At 38.2% G+C, this 15,201-nt stretch overlaps 1 long non-coding RNA gene across 4 annotated transcripts in view; it reads left to right on the top strand.

Moving 5' to 3' along the window:
* LOC309872129 overlaps window positions 1-14,949 on the top strand; it is an 88,431-nt gene extending 73,482 nt beyond the window's left edge. For all 4 annotated transcript variants that reach the window (XR_014315680.1, XR_014315681.1, XR_014315682.1 and 1 more), the window contains 4 exons: window positions 10,245-10,342; window positions 12,284-12,447; window positions 14,410-14,519; window positions 14,751-14,949. This is a non-coding gene — a long non-coding RNA (uncharacterized lncRNA). The remainder of the gene's footprint in view (window positions 1-10,244; window positions 10,343-12,283; window positions 12,448-14,409; window positions 14,520-14,750) is intronic.
* The last annotated feature ends 252 nt before the right edge of the window (window positions 14,950-15,201 follow it).

The following is a 15,201-nucleotide window of genomic DNA, read 5'->3' as shown; positions in this document are numbered from 1 at the left end:
TTGCCTTCAAATACAGGAAAGACAACCTAATTCTTGTTTTTGTTATAACTTTTATTAATTTTCAGATTAAGGAGCTCTTGAGAGAGCACAAACAGGGGGAGAGGGAAAGAGAGAGGGAGAAGCAGGCTCCTTGCTGAGCAGGAAGTCTGATGCAGGGCTTGATCCTAGGACCCTGGGATCTTGACCTGAGCTGAAAGCAGTCACTTAACCAACAGCCTCACAGACATCCCACTGACACTTAATTCTGAGACATATGGAAAACTTTTACAACTGATTTCTTCTTAATTGACTCACTGTGTTCATTGGTCATTTCCTTCCCCTCTAAGATATATACTGACCAATACCAAATGCACATGCTACATAGACCATTTTCTTGACCAATATCCAAAAGAACTTTGTATGTTGGTGGAAATATTCTATATCTTTGCTGCACAGTGTGGAAGCCACTAATCTCACATGATTATTGAGTACTTGACTCCTCTAGGACTGAGGAGCTGAACTTTACACCTTATTTAATGTAATTTCATTTAACATTTTAGTTAACTTAAATGTAAAAGTTTACTTAAAGCCTTTGAGCTTGTGGCTGCCTATTGAATAACACAGTTCTAGAACATCTACATGTTTCTACCTCCTTTAGTTATATTCTGCACTTATCAGGAGTTTTTGGGTTTGTTTCCAAATCTTTAAAGATGTTCACACTTTTTATTGTATTTGTACACTTTGATTAAACTGTAGAAAAGTAAAATAAAACCAAATTGAACACTTATGAAAGAATTCATGAAGGCAAGTCACTTAGAAATTGTTGATTAAAAAAATTGTTGTTGATTTAGATGTGTATAAGATAACACTTAAAGTCTGGGAAATTTACAAAAACTTATCAACATTTCTGCACTCTTAATTTAACAAGAGTTTCCAATTTCTTATGGTACTTAAAAAGTTTAAAAAAGGTATGGTAAAGAATGCATTTTGGGTGTGGTTTCTGGAAAAAAAAAAGTGTAACTCCAATTAACTGATCTATTCTCAGGAATTGTCTCTTCTCACCCCCCCCCCCTTTTAAAGACAAGTGCATATATGTATAATTTTTTAAAAGATTATATTTTTACTTTAATCTGTTTTTCAAGAAATTAGTAGTTCAAATAGGAGAGAGGTTTTCAGTGTATTTTTCACATATCTGTTCTATTCAGAAGGAGACATTTTCTTCTCATGACATTTTCTAACTATTACTTTTTGTGTTCACTCACAACTTTGGCAAGAAAGTGTGGAACAAATTGGTCAGAGACATGCAGAATCCAAATCTTTAACCTCCTAATGTGTTTCATTCCCTGGAAGCAGATAATCTATATCTTGGAACCAAGGACTCATGAAGAAAACAAAACCACTGGTTTTGGCCACTTGTGCAGGGTCATAGACAGCAACAGAGGTGAGGGAAGAATGAAACAAACACAAAAACAAAAAACAAAAACAGGCAAATGGTTGGCTTGTGGTCCCTGAGCATTTAGAAGGGAATTTGGCAATTTCAAGAAGTCAACATGGGGCCACTGCAGGCAAGTGGCCTTTAAGCTGGCCTCACTCCCTTCTGTAAAAGATCAGGAAGATCTTAGTGAGTCATTACTGCACATCAGGCCCTGTCCTAAGTGCTTAACTTGGATTTTCTTGTTAAACCTGATGACATTGCTATGAAATAGGAACTATTTTTGTCTTTAATTCAGCAATGATTAAATTGCGCTACAGAGTTTAAGCATCTCACCTAAATCACTTCATTAGAGGAGAGAGAAGCCAAGGATTTGAATCTACATTTCATCAGTAGATTCAGAAGGAATTTGAAGATATTTCAAGATATTTTTTGCAGAAAATACGAAAAAATGTGGGCTGGATGATAATCTGATAATTTGGATGAAAGACCAGATTAATGAACAAATTTTAAAGTGCCTGGTTCTTGGGGAACCTGGGTGGCTCAGTGGGTTAAGCCACTGCCTTCGGCTCAGGTCGTGATCTCAGGGTCCTGGGATCGAGTCCTGCATCGGGCTCTCTGCTCAGCAGGGAGCCTGCTTCCCTCTCTCTCTGCCTGCCTCTCCGACTACTTGTGATTTCTCTCTGTCAAATAAATAAATAAAATCTTAAAAAAAAAGTGCCTGGTTCTTGTTTTTTTACTCTCTGAGTCTGACTATTTTAGGTACCTCATGTAAGATGAATTACACAGTATTTGTCCTGCTGTGACTGGCTTATTTCACCCACTATTTTATTCTCCAGGTTTATCTGTGTTGTTTTACCTGGCAAGATTTTGGCTGAATAATTTTCCATTGTGTGTATATACCATATTTTATGTATCTGTTCATCCCTCAATGAACACTAAAGTTGTCTCCCTATTTTGGCTATTGTCAATAATGCTGCAAGGAATATGCGAGTACAGATATCTCTTTGAGATCCCGATTTCAGTTCTTTTAGGTGTATACCCAGAAATGGAATCGTGGGACCATATGGTATTCCTGTTTTTAATCTTTTGAGGAACCTCTATACTGTTTCTCATAGCAGCCATGTCACTTTACATTCCTATTCACAGTGTGCAAAGGGTCCAATTTCTCCACATCTGCATCAAAACTTGTTACCTTTTAATTTTTTGATAATAGCTAACCTAATAGGTGTGAGATGATCTGTTATTGTGGTTTGGATTTGCATTTTCCTAATAAGTGATGTTGAACATCTTTTCATTATCTGTGGGAAAAAGCCTTCTTTGGAAAAATACAGTCCTTTGCCTATTTTGTATTTGAGCTATATGTGTTCTGCTATTGAGTTGTAGGAGTTCCTTATAGATTTTGGATAATAATCCTTTGTTGGATATATGGTTTACAAATATTTTCTCCCATTCCATATGTTGCCTTTTCATTCTGTTGATTGTTTCCTTAGCTGTGTGGAAGCTTTTTAGCTTGATGTTGTCCTACTTGTTTATTTTTAATTGTTCTGCCTATGCTTTTGGTGTCGTATCCAAGAAATCATTGCCAAGGCCAATGTGAATAAGTTTTTTCCTGTATTTTCTCCTAAGAGTTATACAGTCTCAGGTCTTGTGTTTAAGTCTTTAGTCCATTTTGAGGTGATTTTGAAAATAGTTTAAGGTAAGGGATCAATTTCCCTCGTTAGCATGTGTATATCCAGTTTTCTAAAACCATTTGTTGGTATATCCTTGAAATGGAAAGCTACTCAACAATATAAAAGAATAAACTACTGATATAAGCAACAAAATCGATGGATATTAAAACCAGTATATTCAGTGAAAGAAGTGAGATAGCAGGCACAGATGAATATATGTGGTATGATTCAACTTTTAAGAAAATCTAGAAATGGTAAGTATAGAGCAGTAGAATACAGATGACTTGTTGCTGGAGTTGAGGGTGGGGCAGGTGATTGCAAAAGGAACAGAGACCATTATGGTATGATGGGAGTTTTCTGTATCATGGTGTGTAGTGGGTACATGGCATATACATTTATTTGTCAGTATTCATCAAAATGGGCACTTAAAATTGGTGAATTCTGCCGTATGTAAATTATGATTCATTAAATCGGTTTAAAGATGAAAAAGACTGATTCATAGAATTAATCTTCATACTACAGGCTTAATCCACTGATAAGGTGAAAACCTCTAGCAAAATGTCACAAGGTCACACTACTCTTATCCTCCTATCTGGTATAACAACTTTCCCTCTTTATTAGTATTGGCTTTGATGTTAGTCAAGCATAAATATATTTTCATTAGAAAATATTTTGTAGGCAATGTCAGAGAAAACACCAAGATTGTTTTTCTTTTCTTTCTTTTATTTTTAAAGATGTTGTTTATTTATTTGACAGAGAGAGAGAGAGAGAGATCACAAGTAGTCAGAGTGGCAGTCAGAGAGGGGAGGGGGAAGCACACTCCCTGTTGAGCAGAGAGTTCGATGTGGGGCTCGATCTCAGAACCCTGAGATCATGACCTGAGCTGAAGGCAAAGGCTTAACCATTGAGCCACCCAGGTACCCCAACATCAAGATTCTTCACTTCTTTTCTGGTTCCATTTACATCCATCATTCCCCAACGCAAGTGGAATAGAGCTCTCTCTATATTGTTCATGCTTTTTTATATAATAATGTACCTTGGAGCCTCTTAGTCCAAGTCATGAGTCCTGGAACTCCTTCTACATCAGTTCATAGGAGTCTGTCTCATTCTTCTTAAGGACTTCCATGTATTCTAATCTGCAGAGAGGCAGAAAAGTGTGGTTGTGAAAAGTATATAGGTTAGAGCCTGGCTTTGAGTCCCAGCTTTCCCACAGACTAATCATACAACTGTGACAAATAATTTAACCTCTTTGTGCCTCAAGGACCTCATCTGTGAAATGAGGATGTCAACAATACCTACCTGTGAGAAAATATTGCAAGGAAAGCCCTAGAACAATGTCTGGCATCTGTCCAAGTATATATTATTAGTATTTATTATGAATGTGTAAACATTTATTTAACAACCCCCTTATGCTGTTTCCTAATATTTTCTGTTGTAGATAATACTGCAGTGAACACCCTTGTATATATGATTTTGCAGGTATGTCAGTAGTTTTCTAGGACAGATTCCTAGAAATGAAATTGTTGGAGCAAAAGCCTTAGCCTTTGGCAGCTACAACTAAAATACCTTCCAAAAGTCTTTACCTAGTTGTAATTCTACCAACAGTGTCAAAGATATACATATCTGAATCTGCTCTGAAAATGTAAATCTTTTTCTCCTCTCTCTGATGGATAAGAAGTGGGATCTTACTATGGCTTTGATTTGATGGGTTTAACACTTTCATCAAGGTAGATGAAGACACAGGTGGCATCAGATCAAATTTACCATTGGAAACCTGGACCAAAGGTTCAACATGTTGGCTAAAGCAGAACAAAACAAAACGACATTTAGTGGGGCTTGGCATAAAATCTCTTATGTAGGTTTCAGTGTTCAGGAGGACAAATTTGAGAAGGCATTGCAACTAAATAACAGTGGGTTCCAGGCGCAGCAAAATTGGATTCAGTTTCCTAAATTAGCTTACATAAAATGGGATGTTCAAGATAAGGGAAGTTTTGGGTCACTCTGTGAGTTTTGAAAAGAGGTGAGATCCCTTTTATTGAAGTTATTGAGCAAAGCTGGACATATTTTTGGACATATCATGCAAAAATGTGTCCCATTAAAATGAAAATTTAAATTGGTTCTAGATTGGGGGAAATGATTGGATGAAAACACTTAGAAATTCTATGATTATCCATGTATGGTCTCCAAGGTTCAGGAGGAACAGAAAGGCAGAAGTTTTGGGTCAAGGAAAACAAATTTTTTTCATTGTAGGAAAAGAATAATTCTTTTTTTAAAAAAATATTATTTATTTGAGAGAGATTGAGAGTGAGAGAGAGTTAGCATGAGCAGGGTGAAGGGCAGAGGGAGAAGCAGACCCTCCACTGAGCAGGGATCCTGATGTAGGGCTTGATGCTGAGACTATAGGATCATGACCTGAGCCAAAGCCAGTCACGGCAGCCACTTAAACAATTGAGCCACCCAGGTGCCCAGAGTAATAATAATTCTAATGGTTAATAAATCCTCCTCCCCCTCCTCCTCTTCCTTCTCCTTTCTCCTCCAGGAGAAAGTGGGGGGAAGGGTGGAGGGAGTAGAAGAGGGAGAACATCTCAATCTCCTCATTCAGCATAAAGCCTGACAGGGGGATCCATCCTTGATACCATGACCTGAGCCAAAATCAAGAGTCAGCGCTTAACTGACTGAGTTCCCCAGGTGTCCCTAGAATAATTCTTAAAAAAAAAAAAAAAAAAAAGCAAGCACAGAGGCTATTTTAGGACAGTGAAACCACTCTGTATGACACTATAATAAACAGATACATGTCATTATAAATTCATCCAAATCCATAGAACGTACAACACCAAGAGTGAACTCTAATGTAAATTATGGACTTTGAGTGATAATGATGGTGGGGGATGTTGTTAGTGGGACAGGTGATCGTCAGGGAGGCTTTGCATGTGTGGGGGCAAGGGTTATATGGGGAATCTATACTTTCCTTTCAGTTTTCCTATATATGTAAAACTGCTCTGGAAAGTAGTCTTAAAAATGTAGAAGTATATTTACACATAGTAAAATTGCATATTTTAGTGCATATTTTGTGAGCATTGGCAAATGGGTAAGCATGTAACCATCACTGCAATCAATCTACAGAACTGCCACACTGCCCCCATCCCCCACATCTTCTTGCTCCTCCCTTTGTAGACAATGTCTTCCTCCACACCAACCCCTGGCAACAACTGATTTTCTTTTTCCCCATACTTTAACCTTTTTCTAAAGGGAAAATGAAAACAGAAATGGAATTATGCAATATGGTCTCTTGAATCCAACTTTTTTTTCACTCAGTGTGAAGATGCTTATTATTGACCAAGCAATTGCATGAATCAATCATTTTTTTTGTCACTGCTGAGTAGCATCCTATAGTATAGATGGACCCCACAGGTTGTTTATCCATTCATTCACTGAAGGACATTTGGGATGTTTACAGGTTTTGGCAACTATGAATAAAGCTGCCATAAACATTGGCTGCTATAAACATTGGTAAAGACATGTCTTTATTTCATTAGGCTAAATCAGCATAGAGGCATTCCTGCATTCCATGGTAAATATGTATACCCAACTTTAGTTAATCATACTTTGAGTATTATCCTGATTTTATTTGTTTGTATTATCCTGATTTGTTATGTGATTGTGGATCAGAAGTCGTTCTAGGTCTAATGTTTTCACACATATCCACTTTCCTTTGTCTTCCAAAGCAAGGGGTGAGAGGCTCAGGCCTATCACACAGTTTTTAGTTTTTTTAAAGACAAAATTGTTTTAGGGCGCCTGGGTGGCTCAGTGGGTTAAGCCGCTGCCTTCGGCTCAGGTCATGATCTCAGGGTCCTGGGATCGAGTCCCGCATCGGGCTCTCTGCTCAGCAGTGAGCCTGCTTCCTCCTCTCTCTCTCTCTGCCTCTCTGCCTACTTGTGATCTCTTTCTGTCAAATAAATAAATAAAATCTTAAAAAAAAAAGACAAAATTGTTTTATAAAGACAGGTAGCAAGTGTGTAGGAATTTCCTTGGTGATACTTACGCAGAAGAATTATAAGGAAGCAACCTTGCTTCTTATAAAGTTACAATAAAAACATGCATATCCATTGTAAAATTTCCATCTAAGAAGGATTTTCTTGTTCTTTCATGCTTAGCTTTCATTCTTTTGCAGGGAGTCCTGGAGTAACTTGACATATATCGAACACCAAGTTTCAAAGAGAACCAGGACATTGTCATGAAGGCTTCTGACAAGAATAGAAAACTAGCACTAAAGGAGATGAAATAAACACTAGTATGGGATAACAATTTGTGGGCAACCTTCTAGAGAGTTAACAATATTTTTTATTGTATCACATTATTCATTCAGTCAGTCTGGATCATATCCATGTATAGGATGGCCGTGAATTTCTTTTGTTCACGTAGCTACTTAGATTTATTGTTTTGAAACAAAATCTATTTCTCTATAAAATAAGCAAGGACATGGGGGCAACCAACTCTTTTTAGAAAAGGAGTGTTTTTCATTTTTATAGACATCTTAGGAAAATCAGATACCAAATAATACACAGGACTCTTGAGTTTATCTGGCAAAAAAGGAAATCTGTTACCTATATGAGTAGTTTCATAAAGCTACAGCACTGATTGAACACAGATCAAAAACTTTCACTTGGGAAAAAACCTCTTACATTTGGCTTTGAAGAACAGTGATTCAAATCAAATTAATCAAATTAGCAAACCATTATGATTTTTCCACCTTTAAAATAAAGATTAAAGGAATAAATTTAAAAATAGCATAGCTTTTAGTTAAGAATGGTGTAATTTTGTTTACATCAAAAATAATTAATCTTTAGGGCATAAGGATAATGTGCCACAATATTTCTAATAACCATATGAAGTGAAATAATTAAAGGTATTGTAATTACTAAACTAACCCTATCTACTTAAGGAAAGAACATCATTCAGTGCTTTTAACTGTGAGCTAGTTCTCAGGGGCCTTCAAATTAACCATAAGAAAGTATGAAGACTGGAATGAAATATTTCTCTACCTCTTCAGTGTACTTATTGCTGGTATTAGATTTTTAATAACCAGCAATTTATGAAATCTAATTTCTCGTAGTAATGCAGAAAAATAATATAGAGGCAAGAGAACTTTTCTAATTGGTCTCAAATATTTAGCAATTATTTCAAAATATTCAAGTGATGAAATAAAAATGCTTTGTATTGTAACCTTTTACTTAGGAATGACGGTTTCTTAATTCAGTCTTTGGCTGATTTCCAAAGTGAAACGGCAGAGCTGTATGAGAGACAATTAGTCATTAATCAAGCCTCATCCCAGTGCCAGGAAAGTAAACTTACCAGGAGCATCTCTCAGTGCCCTTATTAAATTACTAAAACTCGACTTGCTTTTTTGGATTAGTAAAGTGATACATTGTTGATTCTGGAAGTTGGTAACTTAAGATGGTTTCTCTGCATAGTATTCAGCAAACCATAAGATGGTTTTTTGATAATTTCAAGTTTCATCAAAATATAGATTATTATCCTGTGTAAGTCCCCTGTAATCTTAGCAGAGTCTGTATAAACCATGGCTCCAGGGGCTGGTTTCTCAGAAATGTAGGGCATTCAGGATCACCTAACAGAGGAATGAGTTCTTGATGACTCTTTGCAAGTGAACAAGCAGTTTACAATTTCACTTTTAAAAAAGAAAACAAACAAAGATGTAGTTTTGAAATGCAAACATGTTTTTTTACTTAGACATTGTATGATTTCAGGTTCTGTAAGAAACATCTATTAAAGCCCAGACAGTTATTGTATGTCTTGAGGATGCAGAAAAGAGAGGTCTCCGTAACCTGTGTATGTCTGGCTAAGATAGACCTTTGAGAAGGAGGGATCAGCTACAGGGGGATGCCTATTTTTACTATTTAGTTTGAAGTTCCTGGATCAAAGTATGCTTTTGAATGATTGATTATTTCTTTTTCAAATATTTCTGTTGTGCACACACACACACACACACACACACACACACACACACACACACACAATCTGTATAGTGGCTTCTTGAGGAGTCTGTGGCAATCCCTCCTAGCTGGGACACCAGATGGCCTCCCAATGTGGTTGCAACAAGCAGTATCAGCATCTGCTGAAATTTGTTAGAAATGCAAATTATTGGGCCCTGCCCAGATTTGTTCAATCCCAGACTCTGGGGATAGGGCCAGCAGTCTGTGTTTTAAAGACCCCTGAGAATTCTGAGGCACAGTCAAGGGTGAAAATTACTGACCTTGATAATGTTGCTTTTATGAAGGAACAAATTTAGCTTAGAATTTTATTTTTATTTTTTATTTTATTTTTTAAAATTCTTGAAAGGAGACTCCACTTTGGACAGCCTGGTAAGAAGCTGGATGTGGCAGGGAATTAATACCTCCAAGGCAGCCCTCACTCAGGATCTCCCAGGAGTTGAGACTTAAATATTCCAGCTCTTGCCTTTTGGCTAGGATAATTCCAAGAGTGAGTTTTGCAGAGTGGCTTTTGTGGGATTGACCTCCAATTGTTAACCTTGATAGCCAGCTTTGCAGGTAACTTCTCATTCCCTGGATCACTCTTGCTTTCTCTGTAGGGGTTCCCTGCAACCCCAAAGAAACTACATTCAAGTTCTTGCCTTTGGATGCTTCTGGGAGGCTCCAAACCAGGACACTCACATATTGTAAATGCTCAATAAAAATGGATTGGGGAGGCTGAATTTCCCCTTCATTCCAACCTGGGTTAAGAGACCATCACTCCATTTGTGATACTCCTGAACAGAAGCAAAAAATATACCTAGGAATGTAGGGGCCAATGTTAAGAAAATGGGCCCAGAGCCAAGTTCCGGTGATAGAATCCAGCTTTCCCTCTCACTGGCTGGGTGATGTCGGGATCATCTCCTAGCCTCTCTGTATCTGTTTCCTTGTTTGTAAAACAAGCATAATTACTGCACATACCTCAGAAGGTTGCCAGGAGGATTTAATGAGTTCAACATGCAACAAGTGGTTAGAATAGTGTCTGGCATGTGGTAAGTGTTTAACAAATGTTATCTATTATTTTAATATTGTTGTTGTTTTCTTAATTTGTTGTCTTTTCTTGACAAGTGATTTCAGCACTACTTCAATTCTATTAATTCCTTTTCTCCCAAGAATTCTCCAAGGTTCCTTTGTGGTCCTCCAACCTGTTTATCCTGCTTGTTTTTCTGTCAAGTCATGAGGCTTCAAACAGCACGAAACACGAATACAATGTAAGTACTGATCCTGCATTTAATAGTAAACATTTGGCAATGAAGAGCTTTATGCAGGATTATCCTACTGGGTCTTCTCAACAACTGTAGGATATTGGTAACGTTAATTCTTCTTTATCTTACCATTGGGAAAATTAAGACTTGAAGAGGCCAGGTCACTTTTCTAGTGCTACTGAGCTATTAAGTGGCAAAGAAGGAATTGTAACTCTTGACAATAGACTTTCCTCTGCCCCTCAGCCCTAAGACTCAACACACAGGACTACTCTATGTTACCTTCGTATGAATGGTTCTCTTACTTTCTTGGGCATTAGAATTCTGGGGATGGATGGCTAAAATACAGATTACCTGGTCCAGCACCTAGCATGTCTTAAGTCAGGAGATCTGGGGGGCATTTGTAACAATTCCAAGCGATGCTGATGTTGTTAACCAGGGAACCAGGCTTTAGAAAGCACTGTTCTGTATCCTAGCCCCTAGCCCTGTTAGAACATTTGAATAAAATAAATGAGATAAAAATGATTTGGGAATACAACCTCACTCTCTTGATATATTTGGCACATGTGATGCAAATACTTATACTTCCTTTGGCAATCTTTATTTATTTATTTTTGGCACACTTTTAGAAATGACACATAATTAAAATTCATTTCTCTCTTACGTAAAAGAGACCCAAAAGTAGGTCATGAAGGGTTGGCATGTGCCCTCAGGGTTAGGGACTAGGTTTCTTTACACAGAATCTTGTTGTTACTTATACAGTAGCAACACAGTTGCTCCACACACAGTTACTTCACCATCTTCAGAATGTAGCTGCTATGACATGGCGTGAGATGGCTGCTGGGACACTAGCCATCACATCTGCATTCCAACTGACAGAAAGGAGGAAAAGCTGGGGAATGGCACACTTCTTACATTAAATCAAAAACTTTTTTTCTTTTTTTTTTTTTTACCATAAAGGTAAAAAAAAAAAACCCACATATAACACAAAACTATCTTTACCATTTTAACATATACATTTCAGTGGTGTTAAATATAGTTACATTGTTGTGATCTCAAGAATTTTTCTATCTTCTCCTTTGTCAAACTATACAAAAATTACCAAAAAAAAAAAAAAAAAAAAGGTACTAAAGCATACTTTTAACAGCTACTGTGAGGGTAAGTTCTGTATGCTCACAGGAAAAGCCCGTCATCTTTTGGCTTCTCTCTCCTCATTGGCTGGCTCTAAATAAATCATGCAGATGCCCCGCAAATGGCTTTTTGGAAATGTTGAGTCATAATGATAATGAAAAAAGTGATGTAGGGGAAAAGCCCCTCTCTTAAAGCTTAACTTACTTAGATGTCCGTGGCATTTCTTGGATCATTCAAATCTCCAAATGAAATTTTAAGAAATATATATCATTGGGATCTAGGGCCCCCCCCCCAAAAAAACACTAAAATTTTCTGTTTCAGCAGTGGAACCTTATATCAATACATTGTATATATAACCAACATATAAAATGTTGCAGAGGCAACATTGCTGAGGTTGAAGTAGGGGGCAAGGAATAAAGGAGGCCTAGAACCCCAGGAAAGGACCTCTAAGAGAAGGTTAAATTATGGGGTTCTAGGCCTCCCCTACAAGAACAGCAAAACGTCCTAATCCCTGGGACTTTTAAGTGTTTATAATATTATTTACAAGCCTTGATTCAAAAACTTTTAATCATTCCTCAATTCACATGTATCTTGCCTTATTTTTTAGTACTAATTGCAATCCTAGGGCTCTATACAAATAAGGCAATGTAATGTAATAGAAAAAACTTTGGTTTGGGTGTGAAGAGACTTTTCGGCTAACCCTGGTTCTTCCATGAGCTGGCTTTGTTACTTGGGAAAGTTAATCTCTCCTTTGTAGTAAAAGGGACTGAACTAACTCATCTCTCGCCTCTTTCTTTTTTTTCTTTTTCTTCTTTTAAGGTCTAACCTTCTCTGGCTCTCCTTCATGCCTGGATATAATGACCTTACTACTGATGGAAAGATTATCTTGGGAAATGTTGGCCCAAACTAAACCCTTTCTCCAAACATCTGGTCTAATTTCCTTCTGCTGGGCAAACAGACACCCTGGCTGAGTTCCAGTGCAGGTAATTACATTCTGCCCACCACGATTTTCCTTGCATTGTCAATTGGCTACGCTATTCTTCTGTATTTCTCCTCAGGAACTTGTCTCTTGATTTTGTTGTCTGCTGTTTCATAGGCCAGTATTCAAACTGTGGCTTCCTTTGGGGAATCTTGTGTTTTTGGAAATGTAATTCTGGCACTACCACTACCATGGGGCACAGACATTTTGGTCTTGCTAGGTGTTTTTGAAGAGTGTGGCTCAAAAACATATGGTGTCTTTCTTATGGGTCTACTTTTAGTAGCGATGTCTTTGAGACTTGCCTAAAAAGTTTCCAACTAGAAAGTACACTGACAACAATGGCTTATGTTGATCTAAAAAGTTTCTAATAACAAATCACACTGATACTCATAGCTAAAACTAATAGTAGTAGTAATAAACATAATAACAATAGTGGCTTACAATGTATCAGATACACTTTTAGGGGCTGCCCATGTACCCACTCCCTTACCATTGTTTTTCTCACCTTGAAGATGACAAAATTGAGGTATGGAGTGGCTGTCTCTTGCGTAAAATTTGTGTGATTCTTTCAAATGTCTCATGAGAGTTTGGACAGGTCAGTTAGGTGGCATCCATAAACTAACCCACTAAAAAAGAGTGAGGTAGATCCACATGCCATAGTATGGCAAACTCTCCAAGGTGGATAATTAAGTGAAAAGAGTGAGATGTAGGGGCCCCTGGATGGCTCAGTCGTTAAGCGTCTGCCTTCGGCTCAGGTCATGATCCCAGGGTTCTGGGATCACGCTCCATGCTTAGTGGGAAGCCTGTTTCTCCCTCTCCCACTCCCCCTGTTTGTGTTCCCTCTCTCACTGTGTCTCTCTCTGTCAAATAAATAAAATCTAAAAAAAAAAAGAGTAAGATGTAGGAGAGTATGGATGTTATACTTTTTAAAAATTATTTTAAATTTTTATTTATTATTGTACTTTTTATTTTTATAAATCATGTATAGGGCTATGTATATTTTGCTGCTTTATGCATTTCTTTTTCTAATCTAGAGGGAAACTGAAGTTAGTGTTAGCAGTGGTTAACTTTATGGTGAGAGTTGATTTTATTTTAAATTATTTTTACCTTCTGAAATGTCTGAAGTTTTCACAATGTGCATAGAGCATGTTACTTAAAAATTTTTTAAATTGTCAGCAAGGGCTTTCTATATGGTGAGATTATGAATAACCTTTGCTTCCTCTTCTCTATGTCCGTATTTCAGAAACATAGTAAATATTATTTATTTTGTAGGAGATTTCTATTAATAAAGGGAAACTTTACCTAATATCTGCCAGGAGTCAGAGAACTTCATTCTTTTGGGCTTTTGGGCTGGCTGGAGGTGGTGGGGGTAAATCTGGGCTGGCTGGGAGTGGTGGGGTTGAATCTGGGCTGGCGGCGGTTGGTGAGGTTGGTGGCTAAATCTGGGCCATAGTGGTTGGGGTGGGGGTGGATTCTGAGGCCCTCAAAGTCCTAAGCAGGCAAGGGCATGGGTCAGACATTGGTCTTTCATTCTGTCCCATGTAAACAACAGCCCTTCTTTAAGGCTTCTAATTCATTTTTTAAAAATATTTAATTAATTTATTTATTTGTCAGAGAGAGAGAATGAGTGAGAGAACTCACAACTAAGAGGAGAGACAGGGAGAGGGAGAAGCAGGCTCCCCTCTGAGCAAGAATCCCAATGCAGGGCTCCATCCCAGGACCCTAGGATCATGACCCGAGCCGAAGGCAGATGCTTAACTGACTGAGCCACCCAGGTGTCCTCTAATACATTTTTCTTTAAAGGAAATATATTGAAATATTTAGGTCAAGTTCACAACTGAAAGAAGAAATCTGAGCGATCTGAGCATTGTCTTAACGTGGGTCCCCTCCCCGCACGTACCCCTGGTGGATCTGGTTTAGTACAAAAGGGCGTTGAGAGCAGGCCCCTGGACTTGTTCTTCTCCAGGCCCATGCCTTTGGTCTAGAACTGTTTCAGATTCAGCTACTGATGTGTCCGTGAAGGAAAAGGCCCCGGAAAACAACCACTCTGCTTCATGGGAATTGCCAGTTGTAAATGTGAGTACACACACAGCAGTTGGTTATCTCTTTGGGGGTTAAGTTACCCCATTCAACATGGGCTTGTGCAGACAATGGGTGGGGGCCAGTGACACCAGAGTAATCCTTTTACGTGTCCTATCTAAAGTGACATTGGAATGAAGGGGCACTTTCAGAGGGTATCAGTTTCCTAGGTAAGTCCTACAAACAAGGCGGCAGATGCTTAGCTTTGTAATTGTGCTTCCACTCCAGGCCTAGGGAAGCCAGCCCTACTTGTCACTCCCGAAAGCAGATGAAAGCCTTGCTGTGAGTCTGGTGGAATTCCATTGTCGCTGTGTTTACTCACGGTCGCCCAGCACCTCCACCCCTATATGGTCTACAAGTGGACTGGTTTTCTTGCAGAGCACCATATCCTGAAAGCATAAACAGCGATTAAAACTTACTATAAAAAGTGCTGGAAAGGCAGACGGGTTTTCTGTCTATCTCGGTGCATCAGTTCATCTCCCACATGCCAACACCTTGGGGTCACCCAATACTCCGTCTTGTCATTTTTCTCTCAAAGAAGCCACACCTTCCATTTTTCACTGCAAGGAGCTGTGGTGACAGATGCTTAAGAATTCTATTTTCTTTTTAAAAGGACTTAGATTACAGCACGTCCTGGATGAGAAAGGTGATGTGAAGAGCAGATGGGGTGGGAGCAGGA

Source organism: Mustela nivalis (genome assembly GCF_964662115.1).
Source record: "Mustela nivalis genome assembly, chromosome: 8".
NCBI lineage: Eukaryota > Metazoa > Chordata > Mammalia > Carnivora > Mustelidae > Mustela > Mustela nivalis.
Note: the sequence above shows the minus strand (reverse complement) of the source record. Positions and strands in the feature narration are given on the sequence as shown.